Source organism: Oryctolagus cuniculus, chromosome 2 (assembly GCF_964237555.1).
Source record: "Oryctolagus cuniculus chromosome 2, mOryCun1.1, whole genome shotgun sequence".
In the NCBI taxonomy this organism is placed as follows: domain Eukaryota; kingdom Metazoa; phylum Chordata; class Mammalia; order Lagomorpha; family Leporidae; genus Oryctolagus; species Oryctolagus cuniculus.
Genome location: NC_091433.1, coordinates 172505136 through 172532082, shown reverse-complemented (window position 1 = coordinate 172532082; position 26947 = coordinate 172505136). Strand labels below are relative to the sequence as shown.

Below are 26947 nucleotides of genomic sequence, written 5' to 3'. Positions count from 1 at the left end.
TAGTTTATTATTTGGTTATACAAAGATCAAGAATTGGATTTTCCCATTCTAGTCTTAGAATTTTCCATTTGGCATTAAGTCTTTTGGGGTAGCTAGTGGTGACTTGGAGTCTGGCTTCAAGGAGCAATAATAAATGTTATTTGACTTTTATGTTTTTCTTTTATAAACATATAATTATTAAAATTGCATAAAATTATTGGGAGGCTATACGGTGGGTTTGGAAAGCGCTCAGGCTTTAGAGTAATCTGGATTATACACTAGAACATGTAAGCATAGTACTGTGATTTTATGACCTAACTCATCAAAATCTTTATTTTAATTCCTTCTAAAACTATAATGCACATCTAAATAGAATACTTTTTGAATTAGCATGCATGTTTACACAACTGGATGCAATATTTCTCTATTAGCTAGAATAAATGCTGAATGATTCTTTCCCTTTTTTTTTTTTTGACAGGCAGAGTGGACAGTGAGAGAGAGAGACAGAGAGAAAGGTCTTCCTTTGCCGTTGGTTCACCCTCCAATGGCCGCCGTGGCCGGTGCGCTGTGGCCGGGGCACCGCGCTAATCTGATGGCAGGAGGCAGGTACTTATCCTGGTCTCCCATGGGGTGCAGGGCCCAAGCACTTGGGCCATCCTCCACTGCACTCCCTGGCCACAGCAGAGAGCTGGCCTGGAAGAGGGGCAACCGGGACAGAATCCGGTGCCCCAACCGGGACTAGAACCCGGTATGCCGGGGCCGCAAGGTGGAGGATTAGCCTAGTGAGCTGCAGCGCCGGCCGATTCTTTCCTTTTAATGGTTCTTTCTTACAGTTTCTCCCAATATTTGATGTCCTCTAGTGGCCTTTCAGAAACATTTTTCAGGGACAGTAATCCATATAATGCAATCTTCAGAAGGAACATCCTAGAAATTATAATTTCTATATGCTTTGTGGAAATGGCACATTTTTTCAAAAATGATTTTATATTCCTCTCTACGTGTTATTGTTGAATTAACTCAAACTGACATGTCTAATAAGTCTCCTTCAGTTTTAAGGTTTTGATTAGTTCTCAACCAATAATGTGGAGCACTAATTGGCTGTTTAGTGATGTTTGGGGTTGTATAGTATCAGCCATGGACATGATTTCAGGAAGCTTAAGCATCAATATGGAGAAAATAATACAACAGTAGCTAACCTTTGTTGAACATTTACTCTGTTCTTGGAGCTGCTCAAAATAGTTTAATTTGTCATTTAATCCCCACTATCATCCTGAAGTAGGTCCTATTTTTAGTACTATTTCACTAGTATAGATATTAAGACCCAGAGAGAGAGGTTAAATAATTTGCCCAAGGTCACCCAGTAAGTGGTAGAAACTTATGTAAAAATAGTAGTGGGTAAGTTAAGTAATTTTCAATTGTTTATGGATTGAGAGCTCTCTGGTAAAGTACTTAGTTTAGTGTCTGTGTCAGGTTACTGTGCATTACTTTTTGGGTGCATTGCTATATGGTTTGATATTTAATAATTTGTACCTGAGTTTTGCAGTTTATTTGAGTTTTGGGCACACATTAGGTATTTATATAAAGACTTATTTGACAGAATCATAATCTTACCTTCTTACTTTCCTGGAACATTTTACTCTTTGAGGCAGAGACTTTGAGACTCTTTGAGACTTAGAGAGGCACATTCCTTAGGCTCCTTCCTGTGCTTAAAAATTCATTGAGGGTATTTGTGACTTAGGTTTCTCTTGGTCTTCTGAGTCATTTACCTACCTTTTCATTGGATTTGAAGGCCAGTTTAGTGCTTGTCCTTTCAGTTTTCATGATCTAGACTACGTGGAATTTGATCTCTTCAAGCATAAGGAAATTAATGGAACCAAATTAGAGCTGACTTTTTGATAGTCTGGATTGTGCCCGTTTATGGTGTATTCAGGTCAGTGTTGTGTAGGCAGAACACAGGATGAATCTTCAGTCTTATTTGGAAAGATAAGATGAGCCTTACATAACAAGGGGATACATATGGAATATTTTTCTCATTTCTGGAAGCTTGTCTGGTATCCATTTTTGCAACCAGTTCTTTGCTGCGAAGTATTTGTGTATAGTCTGTAACTTGTATATGGATTAATGGTGACCTTGATAGGCTGACAAGCCTCTTAGGTGAAGACTTGATGTTATCCATGTGCCACCATATCGTTGCATTTAGAATGTCAATAAAAATGAATGTGAGAAGACATCAGATAGGAAGCTCTCATAATGGAAGGAGAGACACTCAGAAATACCTGGTTTTGGATTTTTATAAGTCTTGAAGGACTGACCAGGACTCTGGAGAAGAATGTTTCATAGGAAAGTAGGAGCTTAGAAAAATCCTATTTGATCCCATGTAGCTTTTGTTGAAAATGGAATAATTTCTTTAAGATTTCTTGGAATTTTATTATTTTCTCCTGCTTGTTTTTCTTATTTTTTTCTCTCCCCTCCCAAAAATTTTTCTTGCAGTGAAAAATCTCAAAGAGGTATTTGAGGAATAGGGATGAGGGATTTTGTTGCGGTCTGAGTTCTGTGGTCCAGGATTTGGGAACATAAAATGAATTGCTGGTGTGGGATACTAAAACATTAGGGAAAAGCCTGCCACAGAGGAATCTGGGAGAAAAGATGGAGATGGGAGTGAGTTTGTGAGAGTTAATGCTTGAGATTGGAGCCGAGGATGTAGTTTGTAAATAATTATTCCATGTTAGGTTTTTATTTATAGTGGTTAAAGACTGGTGTTTTAGTACTATTTTCAAGTTCATTTAAGTGAAGTTGGCTTCTTTAGGCTGATCAGAAAGCTGATCATCATGATCAGAAATAGTTCCTAGAAGTTCACTTTCTTTAGTGTTTAAATTTGACACTTTTAATCCAAATAAAGAGCATCTGGGTGGATGCTGATAGCATTTACTGAGATTAAGAAACATTGGGAGCAATGGAACAAGTAGAGGTGGAATTCTTTATGTTGACTTTGGGTGTGTTAGTTTGAGGAAACTACTAGACACCCAAGGGTCAGGTAATGCATCCGTCAGTCTAGAGAGCAGAGGAAAGGATTGTTCATAAAGATCCGCAGAAAGGCAACCTGGAGGAAGAAGATAGAGCCTAGGATGCCACTGGTGTCTGGGTGGTAGGAAGTACCAGCTTCTGGGGGGCCAGTAGAGGAGGAGCAGCAGGGGGACCTCAGGGAGGGCAGCAGCAGCCCTGGAGGGAGTGCCCCTTGAAAGCCAAGGGGGGATAGCATTTCACGGAGGGACGGCTGAGCCTGTGGAATACTGCCAAGGGGAGAAGAAGCATGAAGACAGAGAGATGGCCATTGAACATGGGAACATGGAAGTAGACTTTTTAACCAGAATGGTTTCAGTGGAATTGTAGAGGCGAAAGGCTGACTGTAGCTGACAGAAGAGGGGATGGGAAGCGAAGAAGTGGAGACTCTGTGTGTGGTGATGATGCACCTCTCTGCCAGTTGAGGTGTATACTTTGCTACCCTAGCATGCATGTATGGGAGTCTTACAGACTCATTCAGTTAGCTCGGGGCTTGATTATCCATAAGTGGTTACAGGAAGTTATCTTAGGCCTTTGATTCCCAATTATCATTTTTTCTTTGGTTAACATTTGTTAATTTAAGGGATTATGAATTTCATAGGTGGCTCCCATTTTAGAGTAAAATTGAATGTTCAACCTGTGTTAACTTCTAGTGTTAGTGTTATAATAAACTAAAGCTTCAAGTATTTACCTTTTCAGGAAAGTAATTATATGCCTTGAAAATTGTGCAAAGACTATTTCATCTTGAAACACTTAAAAATTCATTTTGGTTTTTTGTAATTACAGTGTTTCAGTAAGATAGGCATCTAAATAGGGATTGAATTTGGCAGTTATGTGCATGTTCTTGTTCTAAACTAAGCACTATTTCTGTGGTTTAGATTTTTCCTTTTATAAATAGATTTTAATCAGTGTAGGTTAGATTTTTTTTCCAGGCATGTTATAATTAGCACTGGCTACAACTTAATCCTAAAATCTGTATAATAAATCTAATAACATTTTATAAATACTCTTACCATTACATGAAAGCCAATAGGAATTATTTAGTTTTAAAAGTCTGTAGTTTATGTATTTATATAACAACGTGGAAAGGATGTATGGCTGTTTAAAAATAGGGTGATATATAGCCTGCTTGGTTCTATCACTGGGATTAATGCTACTTATATTTTTGGGTTCACATTTTGTTTTGGAGTTACATGATCTTATGCTTGTATACCATGACAGTTCATTCATATATCCTTTTGAATATACTGTAGTAATGCAGTTACTGGAAGGGAATATTACTGTGGGCTGTACTTTCCCATAGTGACACATCAGCCCACTGCATTGATAAGCACATAGGCCTTTAACAATTGAGGGACAAATTGTTTGGGTTACAGGAAATTATCTGGGCATGTGGTTAAGAACTACCCCGTTTGGAGTAAGACACACTGAAGGTCCAGTCTCAGCTTTTCATTTTTCTAGGCGATCAAAAACAAGGCAAGTCCAAGAAACTCTGATAGCTCAGAGGAACCTGGGATGACATGGTGACTCCATGTAATAGGGTATCCTGATAGACCCCTGGTGCAGAAGAAGGACGTTAGGTAAAAGCCGAAGAACAAACTTGGGTTAATAAAAATAAAATAGTAGCGATTCATTAGTTGTGACAAATGGAACATACTAATGTAAGGTGTTAATAGGGAAGCTGGGTGCAGGATATTTGAGAACTCTGCACTATATCATTTTTTTTCCCCCTGTGAAACACACTGTTTAAGAAGTTTGTTAAGAAAAAGGAGAATATATAGAATGGAAGGTATTTTTATAGCCATCTTTGGAAAATACAGCCTATTGAGCCTTGTGATTCTGGTTAAATTACTTAACCTTGGTGCACTCAGTTTCCTGGTCTTTCATATGAGGATGTGATGTGCCAGCCTTCACGGGGCTGTGAAGATTAAAGGAGGTAATGCAACAGAGTGCTTGGCATGGTAAATGTCCAACAGGTACTGTTAAGCAGGGGTGATGACAGCTCTTCCTTGATTTAAAAGCAATGCTTTAGAAAAGCACATCCAGCCCGGCGCCGCGGCTCACTAGGCTAATCCTCCGCCTTGCGGCCCCGGCACACGGGGTTCTAGTCCCGGTCGGGGTGCCGGATTCTGTCCCGGTTGCCCCTCTTCCAGGCCAGCTCTCTGCTGTGGCCAGGGAGTGCAGTGGAGGATGGCCCAAGTACTTGGGCCCTGCACCCCATGGGAGACCAGGATAAGTACCTGCCTCCTGCCATCAGATCAGTGCGGTGCGCCGGCCACAGCGCACCAGCCGTGGCGGCCATTGGAGTGTGAACCAACGGCAAAGGAAGACCTTTCTCTCTGTCTCTCTCTCTCACTGTCCACTCTGCCTGTCAAAAAATAAAAAAAAAAAATTAAAAAAAAAGCACATCCATATAGTTTGAGCTGTAAGAAATTGGCTTCAGAAGACAGACCTAGTTTAGATCCTGCCTGCTTTGGACCTGGCCTAGTGTATCATCCACCCTTTTCAGTGATTTTTTTTTTTTTTTTTTTTTTTTGTAATTTTCCCCTGCTTTCTCCATGACAGTTGGAATTTGTTTCACTGAGTGTGTGTGTGTGTGTGTGTGTGCATTTTAAGATTAATTTGCACATTTTAATGGAATTTTGGAGATTCCTCTTTGTGCTAACTTGCATTTAAGACAAAGAACACTTAATGGGCTTTAAAGGGAGTCTGCTTTCCTCTTTTCAAGTCTTGGAGTCTGTAGGCAGTTAGCATGTGGGAAAGCACTGAACTAGGAATTGGAGGACATGGCTTTTAAACTTGCCACTGAGCAAAGTAGTGATTTGGGTCAACTTTTTAGCCCCGTTGGAAACATTGTTTTCCCATTGGTAAAATGAGTATTGGACAAGATTTTAGTTGTACAATTGAGTTATATTTGTATCCAAATGAGAATCCTGCTTCAGAGAAGTTGCTGTGGGGGGCCTTGCCTTTCTAAGATTGTCTTCCAAGAAAATTAGTTTCCTTTTCCACCAAGTCCAGATGACCCTGCTTGCTGATCTGTCATCTTCACAGCAAGACCCTTGTGACTTTATTTGCTTCAGAAACTCAAATGCATTTTCTGACTTTGCAGATTTGTTTACCAATTATTGAGGATAATCAGTAGAATGTGCTGAAGGCTCTGTAGGAATTTGCCATAAAGGAATTTTTAAAATACTTTAAAGTTGTTAGAGTATTATAGCCTTCTCAAAATCAATCATTCTGAGGTGAACAGGTTTCATTCCAAAATAATTTTTTCATCTATTTACTTATTGTATTCTGTGATCCTAGTTGAGATTCTTAATTTAAATTTTTAGTGTTTGTTTCAGTGTCATAGATCTCTTGGTTTTGCTATTAGCCAGTTTTATTTTATTGTAATTGTAAGTTAATAGCACTAGAAGAGTGTTGTGGGCAAGAGCTGTGTTGTCCATAGTAAAATCCCTAATACAAATCTAGTTTCTGTTTCTTCGTCTAGAGCCATACAATTTTAATGTGACTAAAGGTAGTATGATCAGGGCATATAACTATTTACACACTTGTATGAGAGCATAACATTTAGTAACATATTTACTGGGCATTCTTTTAAAAAGTGATTCCATCTTCAAATGATTAAATTAATCTGCTTATCAGATGTGATTTTATTTTTCCAAATGTGTGGTAAATTGAATTTCAGCAGCCTGAAATTCATTCTATTTATCTTTTACTATGCTCATAGTATGTGATATCAAATTTTAAAAAATCTACTAACTTCTACTGAAGCAGAAAGTTCTTTAGAATCTGACTAATTAAATTATCTGGACATTAACAGATTGCTATGTGGTAGTAGTGGTTTTTTAAAATAATAATTTCACTTAACTCAGCCTGATCTTCCAGCAGAGTACACTTGAATCTTTTCCATGGAAAGCTTTATGATAAGAGATATATACTACTATTGGAAACCATTAACTTTAGAAATTATCTGCAGATGTTTTCCATGCGTGGTTGACTTCATTTGGTTTGGTCCCCCTTAGCTGAATAATTCTAAACTGACTGGAAAGCTGTATGGCTGACATTTACATGTGTGGTTGGCACTTACCGAAGCAGTACACCAGATTTCCGGTAAATGGAATTTGTAGCATTTTAATTTTTCTGACAGCTTTTTTTCTTTTCATTTCTAAGGTGGCCTGCAGAGCAGTATCATCTTTTTCAACCCCTGACATTAATGGCATGTAGAAGGGAAGGTAGAAGAAACAGTTTTCATGGAACTATGGTTTCATTATACTAGGAATTAGCTTTCTGCTTTTAATAAGCTCATATTTCCATTTGTCAGAAACAGTTTCTAAATGTTTGCTTTCTTTAGTCTTTAAATTTAACACTGTTTTATTCCAATAAAATTCTTCTTATCTCATAGTTGAATGATGGTGCTGGAATTTCTCAATAAAAAGAGCATTTTACATTTTTTATGACTATTTTTAATAGTAACTAAATACTTCTCCCTTTAACCTATAGTAAGTGATTGGAATGATATCTTATGCCATTTTTAGGCTAAAAGTAGTTATTTTAATTGCTTAATGCTTTAACAGATTGTTTTCTAGCTTGCCAATTAACTGCTTTCCTAAATTCTCTTTTGGAATTTGATATTTGTCATATATGTTTCATTTTTATGTAAGAGCTTGAAATTGAGTTCAGGTAAGTCAAATAATTTTTTTCAATTTTTTGAGCATATATTTTATACATGTGACCTGATAAGCCTTTCTGTTTACTGTCAGGTAACTTTTGCTTCTTATATATAAACTCTTTATGAATATTTAGGAGCAAGTCTTTTCTAATTTCCAAAAGCAATAAAGGCTTGTTAGAAAATATTATAGTATTAAAAATATATAATATTTTATATTCATTAAATAAAAGTTAAAAAATAAAATAAAAAGCTATAATAATAAAAATATATATAATAAACTGGAAGGTGAAAGCATTAAAATATATAATAAACTGGAACGTTGAAGTCAATCCTTATTGCCTTCAGGGTAAAGACTGAATTTATAATAGTCAAGAAAGAATATTATCACAGAAAATACTGTTGATGGCCTTAACTGACATGTTTTAAAACATTTTTAATATAAAAAGCATTAGACTTTCATTTTATATGACATATATGTAAGTCACAGAAAATTGATTTATAAAATAATACTAAGTTCGTATTATTGACAAGTTATGAGCTTGTGCTTTTCTCACTTCAGTGTAGACTGGTAGACATTTGGACACATATTGAGGATGGGTCTTCAGTTTAGCCTTTGGGAACCATGGCCCTGACCAGTCTACCTTGTCTTACTGTCTCTAGAATCTAGTCAGTTTGCCCTCTCACCCTGGTAGACTCTTGCTTAGCTTTGACTTAGCGGATTTTGTTCATATGGTTTCCTCCTTCCTGGTTACATTCCACCTGCCCTTCCTAGTTAGTTTAAACCCTTCTTGCAGCAGGGACTACTAGCTGTCACTAGCATTCCTTTTCTTCAGAGCTGGGAGCGAGTGCTCATTTCCCACCTGACTGTGCTTTAGATGATGGAATGTGACAGGAAATGATGTTGTGTTCTTCCATATTCCTTCATTTTCTGGCAGACGGATGTGTACCATGAGGTTACACTAGGGGAATACACAGCTGTGCACAAGCCGCCTAAGTTCCTGAATGTTCTGTGGAAGGTTGTCCCAACATTCTCCTCCTTACTATGTGAGTGCTACATCGGCAATAAATAACTATGGAGGAGGGCGTTACACATTTGGTCCTGTTTGTTACCTCAGTTACTTGGACTCTAACAACATGGCTTCCTTTAGGAAGTGGTTGCATACTATTCTCGTTCACTTAGAAAATCTTTTTTTTTTTTTTTTCTCTCCAAGTCTGTTGACACTCACTGGGTACAAGTATTTGCTGTCTACTTTTTTTTTTCAAGTCAAATACAAAACGCCAGTATGCATTTGACATGTCTTGCTCACCTAGATGGTCGGCAGGTCTTTGGAAGTAAGTGACTGTCTTCTCTTTTGTATTTCCTATGGTACAGAGCTAAGATAACTTGGTAAAAACCTGAAGGAATGAGAAGTTGGAAACAAATCTTCAGAGCAGAGATATTAGGGTCCACAATAGTGTTGAATTTGGGTCGCCTCATTTATTTTAAGTTTCCCATTAGGCTTTCTTCATTGTAAAGGAGACAATGTTACAGAAAACCCACAATTTAATAAATGGGAAACAAGCATTAGATAGTGGACTCCGGAGTGGAGAAGCTGCTCCTTTTCTTTCCTCTCACTCCCTGTCTGCCTTCTGCAAACACTGAACTTTTATAGCAAGCCGTGTTGTAGGCCTGGGGAGAGGGGGACAAGGCACAGTAGTAAATAAAGCAGGCAAGACTTTTTGCCCTCCTGGAGTTTGCAGAAAATAAATGCAATGTTTGAGATGCTAAATGTGATTAGTGTCTGGAAAAATAAGATAGGGTGTGAGGTAGAAGGATGGTGGGGGATATGGATGGTGCTCTGAGTGTGTTCTGTGGGGTTGGTGTTAAGTTCTCGATTGCAGGGCAGCGCTGTGGTGCAGTAGGCTAATCCTCCGCCTGTGGTGCTGGCATCCCATATGGGTGCCGATTCAAGTCCCAGTTGTTCCACTTCTGATCCAGCTCTCTGCTGTGGCCTGGGAAAGCAGTAGAAGATGGCCCAAGCGCTTGGGTCCTTGAAACTGTGTGGGAGACAGGAGGAAGATACTGGCTCCTGACTTCTGAACGGCTCTGCTCCAGCCGTTGAGGCCATTTGGGGAATGAACCAGCAAATGGAAGACCTTTTTCTATCTCTCTCTCTATCCCTCTCACTGTCTGTGACTCTATTTCTCAAATAAATAAGTAAAATGTTAAAAAAAAAAAAAAAGATCTCAATTGCATGGTGAGGGGAGGTCTCCTGAGAAAGTGACCTTTGGGCTGAGACTTGAACCAGTTGAGTAAACCATGTGGCCCTCTGGATAAAGAGCCTAAGCAGAGGGGCACACAGTGCCCCTCAGCCCAGTGGTGGTCTGAAATGCATGTGCTTGTTGGTTACTGCTCTGAGTAAACTAAAAACCCCTGAGTTGTATGCCTGAATGGAATGGGTTTTATGTATGTGGATTATAGCATACCATTTTCTGCTATGTGAATAAAGCTGTTAATAAGAAAAACATCCATGTTTTGTGGGTCAGCATCCCCGCAGGGAAAAACCCTTCTTCTCCTTACTGCTCTCTGTAGAAATAGCTGGCTGTGTAGTAGTTATTACAGTAGGTCTCATGAACTGTGTTGCATTTAGGCCCATAGCCTCTGGAACACAGTGATGGTTATGAATATTAGTAAATTTGTGCAAGATTGCTTTGGCTGTAAGTTTTTAAAAATTGCAACACTAACATCTGGTCATTTATGTGCGATCCTCCTAGCTTTCTGCTAAAGAAACACTAGATGATTGGATTCGTGCTCTGTAGGGACTGGTTTGGAGTTGAGACAGCTGACTTTGCAGCCATATCCCAACATGACAGTTGTCTGACACATTGCCCCTAGAACCCTGCTTTCTTTCTGTTTCCTTGTAATGATTTATCTTCAAAACAGCATAGCTGCTATAGGCTATCTCCCTGGGATCTTGTTTTTATTTATTTATTTATTTATTTATTTTTATTTATTTTTTTTTTTTTGACAGGCAGAGTGGACAGTGAGAGAGAGAGACAGAGAGAAAGGTCTTCCTTTGCCGTTGGTTCACCCTCCAATGGCCGCCGTGGCCGGTGCGCTGCGGCCGGCGCACCGCGCTGATCTGATGGCAGGAGCCAGGAGCCAGGTGCTTTTCCTGGTCTCCCATGGGGTGCAGGGCCCAAGCACTTGGGCCATCCTCCACTGCACTCCCTGGCCACAGCAGAGAGCTGGCCTGGAAGAGGGGCAACCGGGACAGAATCCGGCTTCCCAACCGGGACTAGAACCCGGTGTGCCGGCGGCGCTAGGCGGAGGATTAGCCTAGTGAGCCGTGGCACCGGCCGGGATCTTGTTTTTTTAAGATTCTGACTCCTAGATACTATCTTTCATTTTTCCTCTGGAAATATTTTTTAGCACCCAATAACTGTTTTCTTCGTACACCTGATTCCCACCCAACCAGGCCGCATTTAGATCCCTTTTCCTAGATTCTGAGAGTTTTAGAGCTGGCAGGAGTCCTGGAATTCAGTTGTGTAACAAGTGAGTGCAAAGCTTGTTTTGGAGTCTAAGCAATTCTGAATTCTCTCCTCAGTCTTTTTCCAATTCCATCACTATTTTCTGCAAGAAATTACAAAATGCTGCTTGTTACAGGCAGCTTCTCATTGACCCTAAGGAGAGCCTTGAGATTCTATTCCATGTTTACAGTTATGGTCCAAACTTTTCTTTCAGTCTGTTTTCTCTCTCTGCCACCTGACCAGTTTACCATTGTACTGATATTAGCAGATGACCTCATCTTCATTTGGAGTTGAAAACATTTGACTGTCTCTAGATCTAGGCCCAACTCTGCCGCTGACGTGCTCTGTGACCTTGGTAAGTATCTTAATCTGATTGAAGATGAATTTTGTGTTTCAGAGGTAAATCTGGTAGCCGGATTTTCCGTCTCCACATGTATGGTCTTTCAGCAGAGACGACTGAGCTTACAAAATGGGAGTAAAATAATAGGAAATGTAATGTGATCTTGCCTTCCCCACTCCCAGTGTGGAATAAAGGGAGGGATCTCCACTCTAAGAAGTGGAGCTTCTTCATGGCCTCTCCCCACAGAGGCAAGGTACAGGACAGACTCCTGCTGTCTCCTCTGGTCCAAGGCGGAAGAGGAACTCTGCTGAGAGTGGAGGTCTATGGAAGGCAGGGGTCAGAGGGCCCTTTGGTCTCAGCCTGACTTAAGAGAACCATCAGGACTGTCTGGTTGCTTGTGTATCAGAAACTTGCCATTATGCCTAAAATGTTGCAAAAAAAGCTGGTCACACACACACTTAGATTTCAGATGAAGCATTTGTATCTAAATCCAAAGGTGTCTTAATATACCTCTGTCAGTCTACTGTGAGTAACTAATAATGGCCAGTATGTACCAACTATATGTACTGTGCACCAGTTGCTGTTGTAAGCATTTTAAAAGATATTAACTCATCCAGTTTTCTTGTCTCCTTCCTTGATGAGTAGTTACTGCTCTAATCACCCCGTGTTCATACCATGAAATAATAGGTTGGATATTTCACAGTTATTAAGTAGCCAAGCTCAGATTCAAGCCAGTATAATTTGAACATAGGCTTCAGCTAACTTAGGGGTAGTTTGGCATTGAAGAGGAATAAATTTCATTGTAGGAGGGCTTGGGACTCAGGTTTTACATAGTCCCCTACTGATACACTAAGTTATTTTACTTCTCTGGGTTTCATCATCTGTCAAAAAGAAAAATAAAAAGTATTTCAGGGGCCAGTGCTATGGTGCAGCAGGTTGTCATGGCCTGTGGCACTGGCATCCAGTATGGCTGCTGATTTCAGTCCCAACTGTTCCACATCTGATCCAGCTTTCTGCTAATGTGCCTGAGAAAGCAGTGGAGAATGACCCAAGTCCCTGGGCCCCTGCACCCACCCAGGAGACTTGGGAGAAGCACCTGGCTCCTGGCTCCTGGCTCTTGGCTCCTGGCTCCTGGCTTTGGCCTGGCCCAACCCTATTCATTGTGGCCAGTTCTGGAGTGAACCAGCAGGTGGAAGTTCTCTTTGTCTCTGTTTCTGTCTCTGTCTCTGTCTCTCTCTCACTCTCACTCTGTTTAAAGATTTATTTGTTTATTTGAAAGAGTTACACAGAGAGGAGAGGCAAAGAGAGAGAGAGAGAGGTCTTCCATTCGCTGGTTCACTCCCCAATTGGCCGCAACGGCTGGAGCTGCGCCAATCCAGAGCCAGGAACTTCTTCCGGGTTTCTCACGTGGGTGCAGGGGCCCAAGGACTTGGGTCATCTTCTACTGCTATCCCAGGCCATAGCAGAGAGCTGGATCAGAAGAGGAGCAGCCAGGACTAGAACCAGCGCCCATATGAGATGCCGGCGCTTCAGGCCAGGGTGTTAACCCGCTGCGCCACAGCACCGGCCCCCCCCTGCTTTCTTTCTTTAACTCTTCCTTTCAAATAAATAAATCTCAAAAGAAGTGTTTTGAGAAACTAGACTCTTAGGGCAACATTGTGGCTCAGTGGGTTAAGCCACCACCTGTGATTCTGATGTCCCATGTGAGCACTGGTTTGTGTAGCAGCTGCTCCACTTCCAATCCAGCTCCCTACTAATGTACCCGGGAAAGTAGAAGAAGATGGTACAAATCCTTGGGCTGCTGCACCCACATGGGAGATCTGGGTGGAGCACTTTAAGCATCCAATTTCTTTTTATAAACCTTTTAAAAACATTTATTTATTTTATTTGAAAGTCAGAATTACAGAGAGAGATGGAAAGACAACACAGAGATCTTCCATCTGCTGGTTCACTCCCCAAATGGCCATGACGGGTAGGAGCCAGAAGTTTCAAACAAGCCTTCCACACAGATGCAGGGGCCCAAGGACTTGGGGCATCTTCTGCTTTCCCAGGTGTGGGGAAATTAGGCACAGGAGGCAATTCAAAGATGGTGGCTGAAGGGAAATTAGGCACACATGGCAATTCAAAGATGGCGCCCAAAGGAAGTAAGGTGGGCGGTGTTCAAAGTCGTTTACCACCAAAGCTGATTGGCCATGCAGCATCAGGGGAGGTAGCAACTGATGATGAGTGTACAGACATATGGCTGGTCCTGTAAAAAGTCACCCTGTAAAATGACCTTTTAAGTAATTGGTTGGTCCTTAAGCCCTGCCCCAGTAATCATGTGGTCTTGTGCTTTAAAAGGCTTTGCCACGTGCCAATAAATGGAGTTCTTGCTTGCTGATTTGACTTCCCGCTGCGTCTGATTGTCTCCGGGATCGGGAGGCTGGGGAACGGGCAAGCGGCGCACTTACCTTTCTTCGGGCCCAGTCCATCCTCGTTCAGGTGGACTAACACCCAGCACCAGGTACATTAGTAGGAAGTTAAATGGGAAGTGGAGCAGCCGGGACTCGAAACAGTGCCCATATGAGATGCTAGCACTGTGGATGGTGGCTTTACTCACTGTGCCACAGTGCCAGCCCCAATTAAGTTTACTTATTTATTTTTATTTGAAAAGCAGAGTTACAGAGACAGAGAGGGAGGGAGGAAAGGAGAGGGAGATCTTCCATTCTCTGGTTCACTCCTCAAATGGCTAGCTGGAATGACTGGGGCTGAGCCAGGTGAAACTGGGTACCAGGAACTCAAAACATATCCTTTATGGATGGCAGGGACCCAAGTATTTGAACCATCACTGCTGCTTCCCAAGACACATGTTACCAGGAAGCTTGATTAGAAATGGAGCTAGGACTCAAACTCAGCCACTGTGATATGCAATGCAGGTATGCCAAGCATTATCTTTACTGCTGTGCCAAATGCCTACCCCTCAACAAGCTTGCTTTAACTCAGCATAGAAATTTTGTAAGTTCATGGGGCCAGCGCTGTGGTGTAGCAGGTAAAGTTGCCACTTGCAGTGCCAGCATACCATATGGGCGCCGGTCCGAGACTCGGCTGCTCCTCTTTCAATCCAGCTTTCTGCTATGGCCTGAGAAAGCAGTGGAGGATGGCCCAAGTCCTTTGGTCCCTGCACCCACGTGGGAGATCCAGAAGAAGCTCCTGGCTTCGGATCGGCACAGCTCCGACTGTTTCAGCCATTTGGGGACCAAACCAGCGGATGGAAGACCTTTCTTGCTCTCTCTCTCTCTCTGCCTGTCCTTCTCTCTGTGTGTAATTCTGACTTTCAAGTAAAATAAATCTTTAAAAAAAGAGATTTTATATGTTTATCTTGTAGTCATTCGTTTGGAAACTCCCATATACAAAAATGTATTGAGCTGCTCTAACATAGTGTCTGCTAGATTCAGATACCATTAAGCTGTTTATGACATGGCTACTGTGAATTGAGATGTGCACGAAGTACAAAATACACATCAAATTTAAAAAGCTCAGTATGAAGGAATGAATATAAAGCATCTTGTTAGTAATGTAGGTTATGGGGGCCGGTGCCTTGGCTCACTTGGTTAATCCTCTGCCTGCAGTGCCGGCATCCCATGTGGGTGCCAGGTTCTAGTCCCAGTTGCTCCTCTTCCAGTCTAGCTCTCTGCTGTGACCCGGGAAGGCAGTGGAGGATGGCCCAAGCGCTTGGGCCTCTGTACCCTCATGGGAGACGAGGAGGAAGCACCTGGCTCCTGGCTTCAGATCAGCCTAGCTCTGGCCATAGTGGCCATTTTGGGGGTGAACCAACAGAAGGAAGACCTTTCTCTCTCTCTCTCACTGTCTAACTCTGTATGTCAAATAAATAAATAAAAAATAATAATGTAGGTTATGTGTCAAAATGATAAAGTTTCAAACATGGGTTAAGTGTATTCTTTTAAAAATATAACTAAAAGATTTAAAATTAATATATATGGGTCATAGTCCTACTGGGAAGGGCTGTTGTAGAGAGTTCTATGTGAGAAAAAGAATGTGTGGTTCCTATGGGTAGGAATCTGGTGAAAAAGGAAAAATAGCACAAATCTGGTAAACCTATGTATGCCTGTAAATATACTGTCTTCAATTCAGCTATAGGTGAAGTATATTTGAAAAATTAATTGAAACAATGCAGTAGTAGTAGTATAGTTAGTAGTAGTAATATATTTATTGGGCACTTACTATTTACTAGGTGCTCTTTTAGTCACTTTATGTATTTTAACTCATTTAATACTGTCACTAATACTATAAAGTAGGTACTTTTATCACTGATGGTTAAGTTAGGTTACTTGCTTTTAAGGCTCCATAGTTAGTATAGTGAATAATGAAATTAGTCTTAGATTATACAATTTGGGTCCAGATTTGGTGTTGTATTGCCTTGTTAGACCTTATGATTTGCTATACTTCTGACTCTTCTGATTTAGTATAGTTGTATGTGCATGCACAACCTGCTGTTTTTTTTTTTTTCCAGCTTAGAAAGTGGCTTTAGTGCCTGCTTGTAATTTATATTTTGTTTGTAGATTTTTGTTAATTTCCTAAGAATGAAAAATTGTTGTTAATAGACAACACATATAAGGTTGGTTGTTTATACCTTATTTTCAGCCTGTGTATATGTCCAAATAATAACTAATAAACTTTAAATGAGTGGTGTTGAAAGGAAATACAAGGATTTACTATATAGAATTTTCTTTGCCAAGAAACCATTTAGGTTTTAATTTAGAAAAAAAAAATGAGTGCATGTTTTCAGTGTTGTTATTCTGAAAAGCAAATTGCAGTACTATAGCTAGGTTGAGCATACATGCCCTTTTCTTTGTTGAGTTTTTATTTGTTTGAAAGGCTGAGACAGATCGGTCTTCCCATTCATTGGTTTGCTTCCTGAATGCTCCCTGCAGCCATATCTGGGTCAGGCCAAAGCGCAGCGCCTAGAACTTAATCTGGGTCTTCCACATGGGTGGCAGGAACCAAGGTACTGGGTCATCACCTGCTGTCTCCTAGACTGTGCATTGTCAGGAAGCTGGAATTGGGAGTAGAGCCAGGACTTGAGCATTGGCACTCCAAAATGGCATGTCAGTGTCCCCAGTGCAGCTTAAGTGCCATGACAAATGCCCACCTGCACAACATATTTTTACTGTACATACGATGTGGATGGACCCTTGTTTATGTACTGCTGTGGTTTGGATATGGTTTGAATGTGTCCTTCAATGATTCAGGTGGTGGAACTTAGTCCTCAGTGTGGTGACATTAAGAGGTGATGAAACTTGTAAGAGATGGGCCCTCAGAGGAGGTCATTGAGGGTATGTCCTTGAAATGGATTATTGTGGTTCTTTCGAGATCCCTGGATAGTTCTTATGGGATCCCTGCTTAGTTCTTGGGAGAGCTTCCTGTCTTGACATGTGATCTCCCTCTTGCATGTGCTTCCACCAGATGCCACCTGTTAGGATGTGGTAAGCCAATGGGGCTATCCCCAGAGCTGTGGCCTGTGCCTCAAGAGATGTCAGCTGAAGAAGGCTCTTTTCCTTAAAATTACACAGCTTCAGGTATTTTGTTATTGTAATGGAAAACAGACTAACACAAGAACTGTGTTAAATTAATTTGTAACCCAAAACTTGAAAATTTGTATGTTTTATGCCGCCCCTAGGTGTGAGATGCTGTTCTTGATTCAAGAAAAGATGTCACAGATCTCTGCTCACTAGAAATGAGAAAATAATAAATACCAATTCAACACAGTAACAGTATGTAATTGCAAATGGACAGTAAGGTTTTGTACGAGTTCTGGGAAAAGAAGGAAACTATTTTGAATTAGTAGTTTAGAAAGGGTTACTGTAGGAGGAGAGAATTCAGCTTGTGGTAGGATGAATTGAATTTTCTTAAGCAGAGCAAAGAGGATATAGGAGGAAATGCTTAGACATGAGGAGGTATAAGTTGAATTTGGGCCATGAAGAGACTTCTGCTGTGGTTAGAGGGAATGTTAGGAAGCCAAGTAGGGGAAATTATGGAAATGAATTTGGGTCTACACTATAGAAGACCTAGAATTCTGGGAGTAGGAGTTTGAGCTCCTTAAGAAGTTTTAAGTTGGGAGGGAAAAAAAAGCTTTGGGTGTATGACACTTTCTGTTTGAGTTGCTGCTTATATGTTGGCATTATAAATAAGTTATGTTCTTCACTTGAAATCCTAGATATTTTTGTTCTTTGTGATAAGAAAAACTTAGGAGCTTACTTTCTTTGTTGCTAGTTAAATCCAGTGCATGAATTATTAGCATCATCTCAGACTGGCTGGCAGAATTTTATGTCATGGAGCAGATATTTGAGACTTGTCCATTTTTAGAGATGACAGATGAGTGTTTTGTACTGACTCTAAGTTTGTAAATTTTGTGTACAATGACTTAATGTCCTTTTTTATGGGGTACACTAAAAGTCTTAATTTAAAGTTCTGGCTTATCTTGACTCCACGATCTTATTGGCCCTTTGGGGTACATTGTTTAACCTGTTGAGCCTCATATTTTTCTTTGTAAAATTGGAAAGATAACCTCCCTCCCAGAGGAGGTGAGATTGTCCAGTGAATTAAGCCAGTTTAAAGAGAATGCATTCATAGCCGGCACATTATGGAGGTAGCTACTCAGTAAATTGTCTGTCATTCCTGATTTTGAAATGGTTGTTGGATAGAGACTTAATGTAGACTTTCTTATTACTTAATATTGACTTTCATGTAATGGAACTCATAAGGAAATCTCGAACTTGAGTAAAGTAACTTGGGTGAAGTCTGATTTTGTTATAATGATTTGAATTTTTAAATGTTGATAGACTAGGAGAACTAACTGATGTCTTAAATAATTTTGGGGGCCGGCGCCATGGCTCACTTGGTTAATCCTCTGCCTGTGGCGCCGCCATCCCATATGGGCGCCAGGTTCTAGTCCCAGTTGCTCCTCTTCCAGTTGAGCTCTCTACTGTGGCCCGGGAGAGCAGTGGAGGATGGCCCAAGCGTTTGGGCCCTGCACCCACATGGGAGACCAGGAGGAAACACCTGGCTCCTGGCTTCAGAACAGTGTAGCTCTGGCCATAGCAGCCATTTTGGGGATGAACCAATGGAAGGAAGACCTTTCTCTCTGTCTCTCTCACTGTCTAACTCTATCTGTCAAATAAAAAGAAAGATTATTTTGCAGCTATTTTCATTGGAACCTACATTGAAAAGTAAATTATCAAAGGACTAAGATATTTCTATGAAGTCATTTTGTTTGATGAGCTAATAGCTTACCCTGTAACTGTGGCATTGAAAGAGAGTGGAATACAGGAGGAATATTCTTTACCAAACATGTTAAGATAATGCTGTTAAGGAGATGCAATTAAACTTTTTTGTTAACTGACTTTTTCCTATTTTTGCTTGTGTCTATGAATGTTGATAAATGTATACATTTCTGTAACCCCTACCATGATGAGGACACAGACTAATTTCATTACTTCAGAATACAGCATTATAGGGTCCCTTTATGGGTACTTCCCCTCTCTAAGCCCTAATGGACATGGGTCATTTTTATGTTTCTTCCTTTATAGAATGGATTAATGGGAGCTACGAAATCAGGTAAATAATCTCAATTATGCTGTCAAATAAGATAAAATATAGAAAATCAATAAGAATTCCCATGAAGGTATTCAGAACATAGAGGCACTAAGGACCTTAAAAAATAGCTTTAGATGTATTAAGTCAGTAGATGAATATTAGTTGGACTGTTCTACCCAGTCAAGTTTGTGTAATTTTTGATAACTTTTTCTTCTCACTCAAAGGCTTTTAAACTTATTTTTAAAGACATTGTTCCCTGTGGTCCTGATTGATGGGAATCCCTGTATTATTTAATGTGTTTTGACTTCATGTTCCTTTTAAGTAAAAATGGACAATAATACCTACTGTGAAGATTGTTACGGCAATTAAATCTTATTTTAAAAATTAAGTACATACCTATGAATGTTAAACAGACGTGCACATAAATATATGTATCTGTGTGAGAATACTTCAGAAAGTTTGGAGAAAATGGAATTGAAAGTAAGTTTATTTTGGTACAAAAAAATTGAAATCCATTCATCGGTTTTTTCATAGTACATATTTTTCCATGAACTTTTTGGGGAGCCTTCATTTCTAAGACCTGCCTGTAGTGGGCATTCTGTCAATTCAAAAAATGTGTGTCTTATAAATAATATGGTCTACATTTACTTTGAAATGGCTTAGTAAGGGAATATCATGTCTTTGTGATATCTGGATCTTCCCTTACCCCATGAGAAAACTGATCCTCAAAGAATCACCTTTTCTTTCAGTAACTTTTTTAGAATCTTTTTTGGGGAAAATTCATCCCAAATTTCTCTGTTTGGGAGTAGAGGGAAGTATATTCAATTACTTATCTTACTGATTTCTAAAATGTGATTTTTGAGATTGATTTTTGGGCTACATGGGCTAGATCTTTGCCAACCCTAGGGCTTCCTTTTGAACTTGTATTTATAAGTCTAGTATAAGATTGATTTCTTCTCGACATTCTTGGCTTTTTCGTAAAAGCAAAGTACATAGTGTTCTGACATATATCATCTTAGGCAATAGGATATAATTGCTTTCCTACAAATTTAATTATTTAATAAAGTGCAGAAACAGATTCAGAAGATTTTGTTCTTGCCACAAATTATCATGTGCATTCTCTTTATCAGTGTTGTTTGTCTCATTATTAGTGTTCAAAATATTTATAGAATCATCAGATAATACAATTGGAAAGAACCTCTGAGATCGTCTCATCTATGAATTCTTAATTCTCTCAACTTAAAGTTTCTCTTTCATAATATTTCCAGTACTCTCTTTAGTGTCTTTAGTACTCTCTCTTGTTAATGAAATTTTTGTTCCCATAATTTAAATAAATTGATACAATTCTTAAGCTGTAATAAAAGGCTAAATAATGGAAAATAGAATATGAAGTATGATTATGCTATAAGACAGCAAGGAAAAATCTCCCACAGATACCCACAGTGCTCGAGTGAGGTGTAGTGCTGTCCCATGGAGAACCACTGATCTAGATCAAGTCTTCTTATTCTGTAGATGAAGAAAGCAGGAGTAGAGAGGAGAGGGCAGAGCAGGGATTGTTGGATGGCACTTGGTATTGCTGTCTTAGAATTACACATTTGTTACTAGTAGCACTTAGGAACAAAACTGTTTTGTAGTTTTTCAAATACTTATATGAAACCATTTTTCATTTGTACATGAGGCGGTTAACCGTGTATTATTCTCACCTTGATGCTTGTACATTGGCGCCGCTCTTGCCAAGTCGCTGGCTACAGGAAACCGGGGTGTTTTTGCAGCATGCTGTACTGTGAGCCTCTGATTCTGCCCACGCAGAGTTGCCTCTTGATTCATGGGGTTTCTCATCCCCCTGGGTCGTGTGTAGGCACTGGATGTGTGGATGCATGCGCAGTGACCCTGGAGTACCTTCTGCGGATTCAGACACACTTTTAGAGCTCCTGTGTTTCTGGTTTTATGACTTCGGACATGAGCCTATTATTTCTTTATAAAATTCTCACCTTTCCTTTTTTACGTGTTGCCATAAGCTCAAATGAGAGTGTAAGGGAAAGTGATTGTGAGCTGTGTAATGTGTGATATGCAAATACAGTGGTTTAGTGTTGCCTAAAGCCTAGCATCCTCCTTTTTGAGGGTTATAAAAAAAAAAGATCCTATTTTAATGTTGTTTAGTGGGTATATTATTACAAAATTTCTAAAGTGAATCTTTGTTACTTCCTTGGATCTAAGAAGTTACTACCTGCCTTGGTGACATGGAATGTCACATACATTCCTCTTTTCAGCTCCTATCTCCATGTGTTCAGTCCCCAGTAATTGCACAAAAAATGAAATCCAAACCAAAACTTTTTGATTTTAGTTCTGTTACCATTATGTAGTCAAGGAAGCATCCAAGAGAAGCACACAGCCCTTGTTATATACTCCCATAGCCTATATTTCAGTATCATGATTTACTTGTTTTGGAGTGTTCTAGAAACACCCCCTGAAAAACTCAAGCAAGTTATCTGCATCAGATTCTCTACCCAAGTTCTCATTTTGCCTAATCTTACACTCTTACGTTACACTATTGGAATCAGCGCTGTGGCCATAGTGGGTGAAGCTGATGCCTGCAGTGCCAGCATCGCATATGGGCACAGGTTCATAGGCTGGCTGCTACACTTCAAATCCAGCTCTGCTATGGCCTGGGAAAGCAGAGGAAGATGGCCCAAGTGCTTGAGCCCCTGCACCTGCATGGGAGACCTGGAAGAAGCTCCTGGCTCCTGGCTTTGGATCAGCCCGGCTCCGGCCATTGCAGCCATTTGGGCAGTGAACCAGTAGATGGAAGACTCCCCCGCCCTCCCCGGCCAGCTTCTCTTTCTCTCTGTGTAGCTCTGACTTTCAAATAAATAAATAAATCTTTAAAAACAAATCTGCATTTCAAGTAAAATAAATCTTTTTAAAAAAAGTTACCCTATTTCTATCTTTTTTTGTTGAGATTTATTTTATTTGAAAGGCAGAGTTGCAGAGAGGGAAATATGGAGAGAGAAATCTTCCATCTGCTGTTTCACTCCCCAAATGGCTGCAGTGGCCAAGCTGGGCCAGGCCAGAGCCAGGAACCAGGAGCTTCATCTGGGTCTCCCATGTTGGGTGCAGGGACCGAAGCTCTTTGGCTATCTTTCATTGCTTTTCCAGGTGTGTTAGCAAGGAGCTGGATCGGGAGTGGCACATTAGCAGGGAGCTGTATCAAAAGTAGGGCAGTGGCTGGCGTCGTGGCTCACTAGGCTAATCCTCCACTTGCGGCACCGGCACCCCGGGTTCTAGTCCTGGTCGGGGCGCCGGATTCTGTCCCGGTTGCCCCTCTTCCAGTCCAGCTCTCTGCTGTGGCCCAGGAAGGCAGTGGAGGATGGCCCAAGTGCTTGGGCCCTGCACCCACATGGGAGACCAGGAGGAAGCACCTGGCTCCTGGCTTCGGATCAGCGTGGTACGCTGGCCAAAAGCGGCCATTGGGGGGTGGACCAGCAGAAAAGGAAGACCTTTCTCTCTGTCTCTCTCTCTCACTGTCCACTCTGCTTGTTCAGAAAAAAAAAAAAAAAAAAGGAGGGCAGCAAGGATTCGAACCACTGCCCATATAGGATGCCAGTATTGTAGGCGGTGGCTTAACCCACTATGCCACAGTGCTGGTCCTCTGAGTTACAGTTTCTAAAATTGTGTGTGTGAGCGCGCGCGCATGCGAGAAAGAAAGAAAGAGAGAGAGAGAGAGAATTTAAATGAAGATTGTATGAGAACTAAGAGTAAGTCTAGATAAGAGATTCCCTTAGCAGTAAGGAAAAGGAACTGAAGCAAAAGTGAATCTGGATCTCTGTTGTCTCATCTGAGATATGAGTTTGTTTGCCTGGGGTCAGATGATGTCCTTTGACACCCCGTTGGGAGGAGAGGGCCAGGAAGAGGTGAAGAGGACAGGAACCAACTCTCAGAGCTGCTGTTTTTATTTGCTTTACATATGGGACTTCTTGGGTGGGATTTTAGAATAAAGGGTTCTATGGCCAAAAAAGATTTGCAGATCACTAGGCTAAATTATCTCTAAAGACTCTTTGAATTCTGAATTTCCATGATATATGATTTTATAGGCAGTATGTTTTTTAAATTAACTGAATTTTCAGTGATGTCTCCCATATTGTAATGATCGCATTATACTGTTCTGAAAACTACCTACTTTTGTCCATGAAATAGCATAGTTATATTTGTAGGTCATACAAAAGATTTTTTAAAAATCCTGTGAATAGCAGTTGCTGTTCTTAGGTGTGATGAGCTTTTGTTACCAAATAATGTTCTTATTGGTGCCCATATTAACTTTGCCTCTATGTTTTTGTTTAATTTTTTTAAAGATTTATTTATTTATTTAAAAGAGTTACAAAGAGATAGATCTTCCATCTTCTGGTTCATTTCCCAGATGGCTACAATGGCCAGGTTCATCCTGGTCTCCCCCATGGATGGTGGGGGCCCAAACAATTGTTCCATCTTTGTGGCTTTTCCCAGGCCATTGGAAGGGAGCTTGATTGGAAGTGGAGCACCTGGGACTCGAACTGGCACCCATATGGGATGTTGGCGTCCCAGGTGGTAGCTTAACCCGATACGCCACAATGCCGGACTGTTTGTTAATTTTAAAAACATGCTGTATTAAACAGTTTAAAATACATGGAGAGAGCTTTAGGATAATTCTCCATCTGTTATTTATTTTGAATTTTGCTAGTGTAGGGAAAAGAAGAGTTGCAGAAGTAATGTTTTAATAGCAAAGCAGATGTTCCAGATATTAACCCTGTTATTAGATGCACAAAAAATACTTTTACACATGAATCGAAACTCAGTCATTATCTTTCAGGATAAGTCAGAAATAAAGTGTTTCTGTAACATTTGTAACATTGACCCCAAATCCATGGTTGATGAAATTCAGTCTGAAATGCTTAAAGTCAAAAATTGTTTCCCTGTTTTATGAGGCCTTGAATAATAAGACATCCCCCAAATTTTAAAACTCAACCTACCATGAATAAAATTAGTGAGATCTGTAATGTGTGTGTAAGTAATGTGTTTATTGCTGTTTTCTTCATTTTTTAACATACCAACTTATTTTCTTGAATAGTAACAAAATATGATTTGTCCTTAGTTCTGCCTCATTGGCTAGACACCTGACAAATTTATTTCATGAGTGAAAATTACGCTGGATGATTTCTTTAAAGTTGAGAATGTTTCTCAAGTTTGTTTCCAGTGGAAAACCATTTTAGGCTGCTGTTGAGTTGGTTTTGTAAAGCAGTAGTGTCTTAACTGCGTAAGAGTTACAAAGTTCTTCTGATAAACATCAGGATCTCCTCTACAGAAAAAGCCAGCCATATACATAACTTAGGATACAGTTTTAGGGGGCCAAACTCTTGAGTACAGTGCATGAATCATTTATGGGTAAACTATTCTTTGTTGGGTGAAGAATAGATTGCAAGAGAGAAAGAGACTTAAGTTTTTTCTTCACTTTGCTTGTGTCTTTTGAAAGAAAAAAGCTGTTATGAATGATATTTGTATTTGGAAAAATAGTGGTGTGTTCATTCAGTTTACACTATTCTATAATTTAAACTTTTTTTAAAGATAATGACAACTATAGTATTTTTTTTTGGTAGAAATAATGTGATTGGTTTGTGTTGCTTTGAAGAATTATAATACAAAGAATTGTGATTTTGTGAAGGAAAGTCTTTTGTTAGAATTGACTTGTTAGATGCCCTCTAGATACACTGGGATTTTATTTGAGAAAAAGATTGCTGCCAGAACATCAACTCTTTATATATGATAAACGTTGGATTGGTGTCTTTACTGTTTTGTAATTATCATTAGTGGCTAACTGTACCTTCACTGATAATATATTAGTGGTGGACCTTGTCCAACCTCTTGATGTAAGAAATCCTGGCTTCTGACTTTTCTCTTTGAAATAAGTGTTGTTGAGATTTTTTTCCTGTTATTGTTAGCATGTAAAAGTAATACTCTTTACACTTAGAAAATATGGGTTAAGAGGGAGGAAGACAGTCATCCACAGTTTGGTTGTACAGGAACAGCCATTGCTAATCTTTTTTGAGGGGCGCATCTGTCTCTTTTTTGGTGATTCCATTCTGTTTAGATTTTGATCTCCTATTGTCCTCTGGCTTTACTTGCATGTTTCTTTTTCTAATATTTGAGAAATTAGTAGTTATAATTTACTTTTTTCCTTTAATATTCATTACATCTAGGATAGAGTTGGTTAGAGTTATTCATGTGTTGGTAATCCCTCAGTTAATTAATTGTCTTCCTTTTGAGCTATAATTCACATATCCCATACAATTCATGTAACTTTTGACACTTCACAGAGTTCTATAGACATCACCATTATTTAAATTTAGGACCTTTTTTTAACCCCCAAACAAGTTTTATACTCATTTGTAGTTACTTCCCCTTTGCCCTATCCCCAGCCCCACGGGACTGCTATTCTATTCCCTGTCTACAGTGCTGTCTGCTCTAGACATTTCATATAAATGAAATCATACAATAGGTGGACTTTTTTGGTAGCTTCTTTTGTCCAATATACCGTATTCAAATTCTATACATCTTGTAGCTTGTATCAATACTTCATTTCTTGTTTTGATGTAGAATACTGGCTGATAAATACACCACTTTCATTTATTTTGTAAATGAAAGTTGTTTCTACTTTTTGACTATTTTGAATAGAGTGTAATCCATACATAATACCTTTGCATTCTTTTGTGTGGACATATGTTTTTATTTCACTTGGGTATCATATCATAACTGTTTAACATTTTGAGGACTATAATATAAGTAATTTGGAAAGGAAGATTATCTTGTAGGTAACAACTAGGAGCTAGGAGACTTACTATAGCTAGTGTAATGCTTTTGCTGAAATGGTTTCATATGGTGATGTTTCACTTGGTGTGGGCGTACGTGGTTTTAACTTTTGTATCTTATGAGGAAACCTTGTGTAATAACAGGAAATGTGGAAATATAGTGTACTTGCCATTTATGCAGAAAAATGGGATGACATTTCATTTAAAAAGATCTTCTGTTAATAATTCATACTGTTTGAAATGATTTGGAAGAAACAAAACCCCAACAGAAATCTTGAAACTTTGGAAAACTCCCTCATGACTCACCAGTCACTATACAGTGTGTATCAAAGAATAACTCAAGCGTCTGCCTATTTATGTCTTTGTCTTTTGTCTTAGCTTGAATGAGTATTCTCCTTCCTCCAGGTCAGAGCCTTGTCTATATCTTGATTGCTTCTCAGTGCCATAAACATCTGTGATGCCTTTCTAATGGAAAGAACATCCAGCTGGTCCCAGAAGGGAAATCTTAACTTCACTTTGTCACAGGTGGCCGTCTCAGTGAGCCCCATTCACTCATTCTTCATTGGTATACCAAGGGAATGATCTGACACCAAAAGATGTCAAAAGCTCTATCTCTAGACTTCAAATATTTTACAACTGTCACACTTACTGATTTCTCATGAGTTTGACATTTAATATATGCTTGCTTTCTTGTCTTCCTCCTTCAATCTTTTTCTCCCTGTCATCCTCTCTTCCTTCTTTAAATCCATTCTTCTCTTCCCAGCCTTGGTGACATGCCATAGGAAGGCACAGGCTAATTGTTCCTTTTCTCTACAGTGTCTTGCCTAAAGATGCCTAGTATTTGATAGTGGACATATATGAGATTTTATTGTCTGTGGAATGACTGGTGCTTGTTCTTTGTTGAAATAATTGAAATAACTTGTTAAGTTTAGACAGATATGATAGCTTTTTCGTTTT

General features: G+C 39.7%; 1 protein-coding gene across 11 annotated transcripts in view; it reads left to right on the top strand.

Annotated features, from left to right (window-relative positions):
* LCLAT1 (lysocardiolipin acyltransferase 1) overlaps nucleotides 1-26947 on the top strand; it is a 206142-nt gene that overhangs the window by 49751 nt on the left and 129444 nt on the right. For 2 of the 11 annotated variants that reach the window (XM_070069727.1, XM_070069731.1), the window contains exon 3: nucleotides 11436-11576. The exons of 8 other annotated variants lie outside the window; for them this stretch is intronic. The gene's annotated coding sequence lies outside the window, so the exon portion shown is untranslated. Of the gene's footprint in view, nucleotides 1-11435; nucleotides 11577-17238; nucleotides 17333-26947 lie in introns of those variants that run through there. One more of the 11 variants, XM_070069732.1, reaches the window with a different exon arrangement.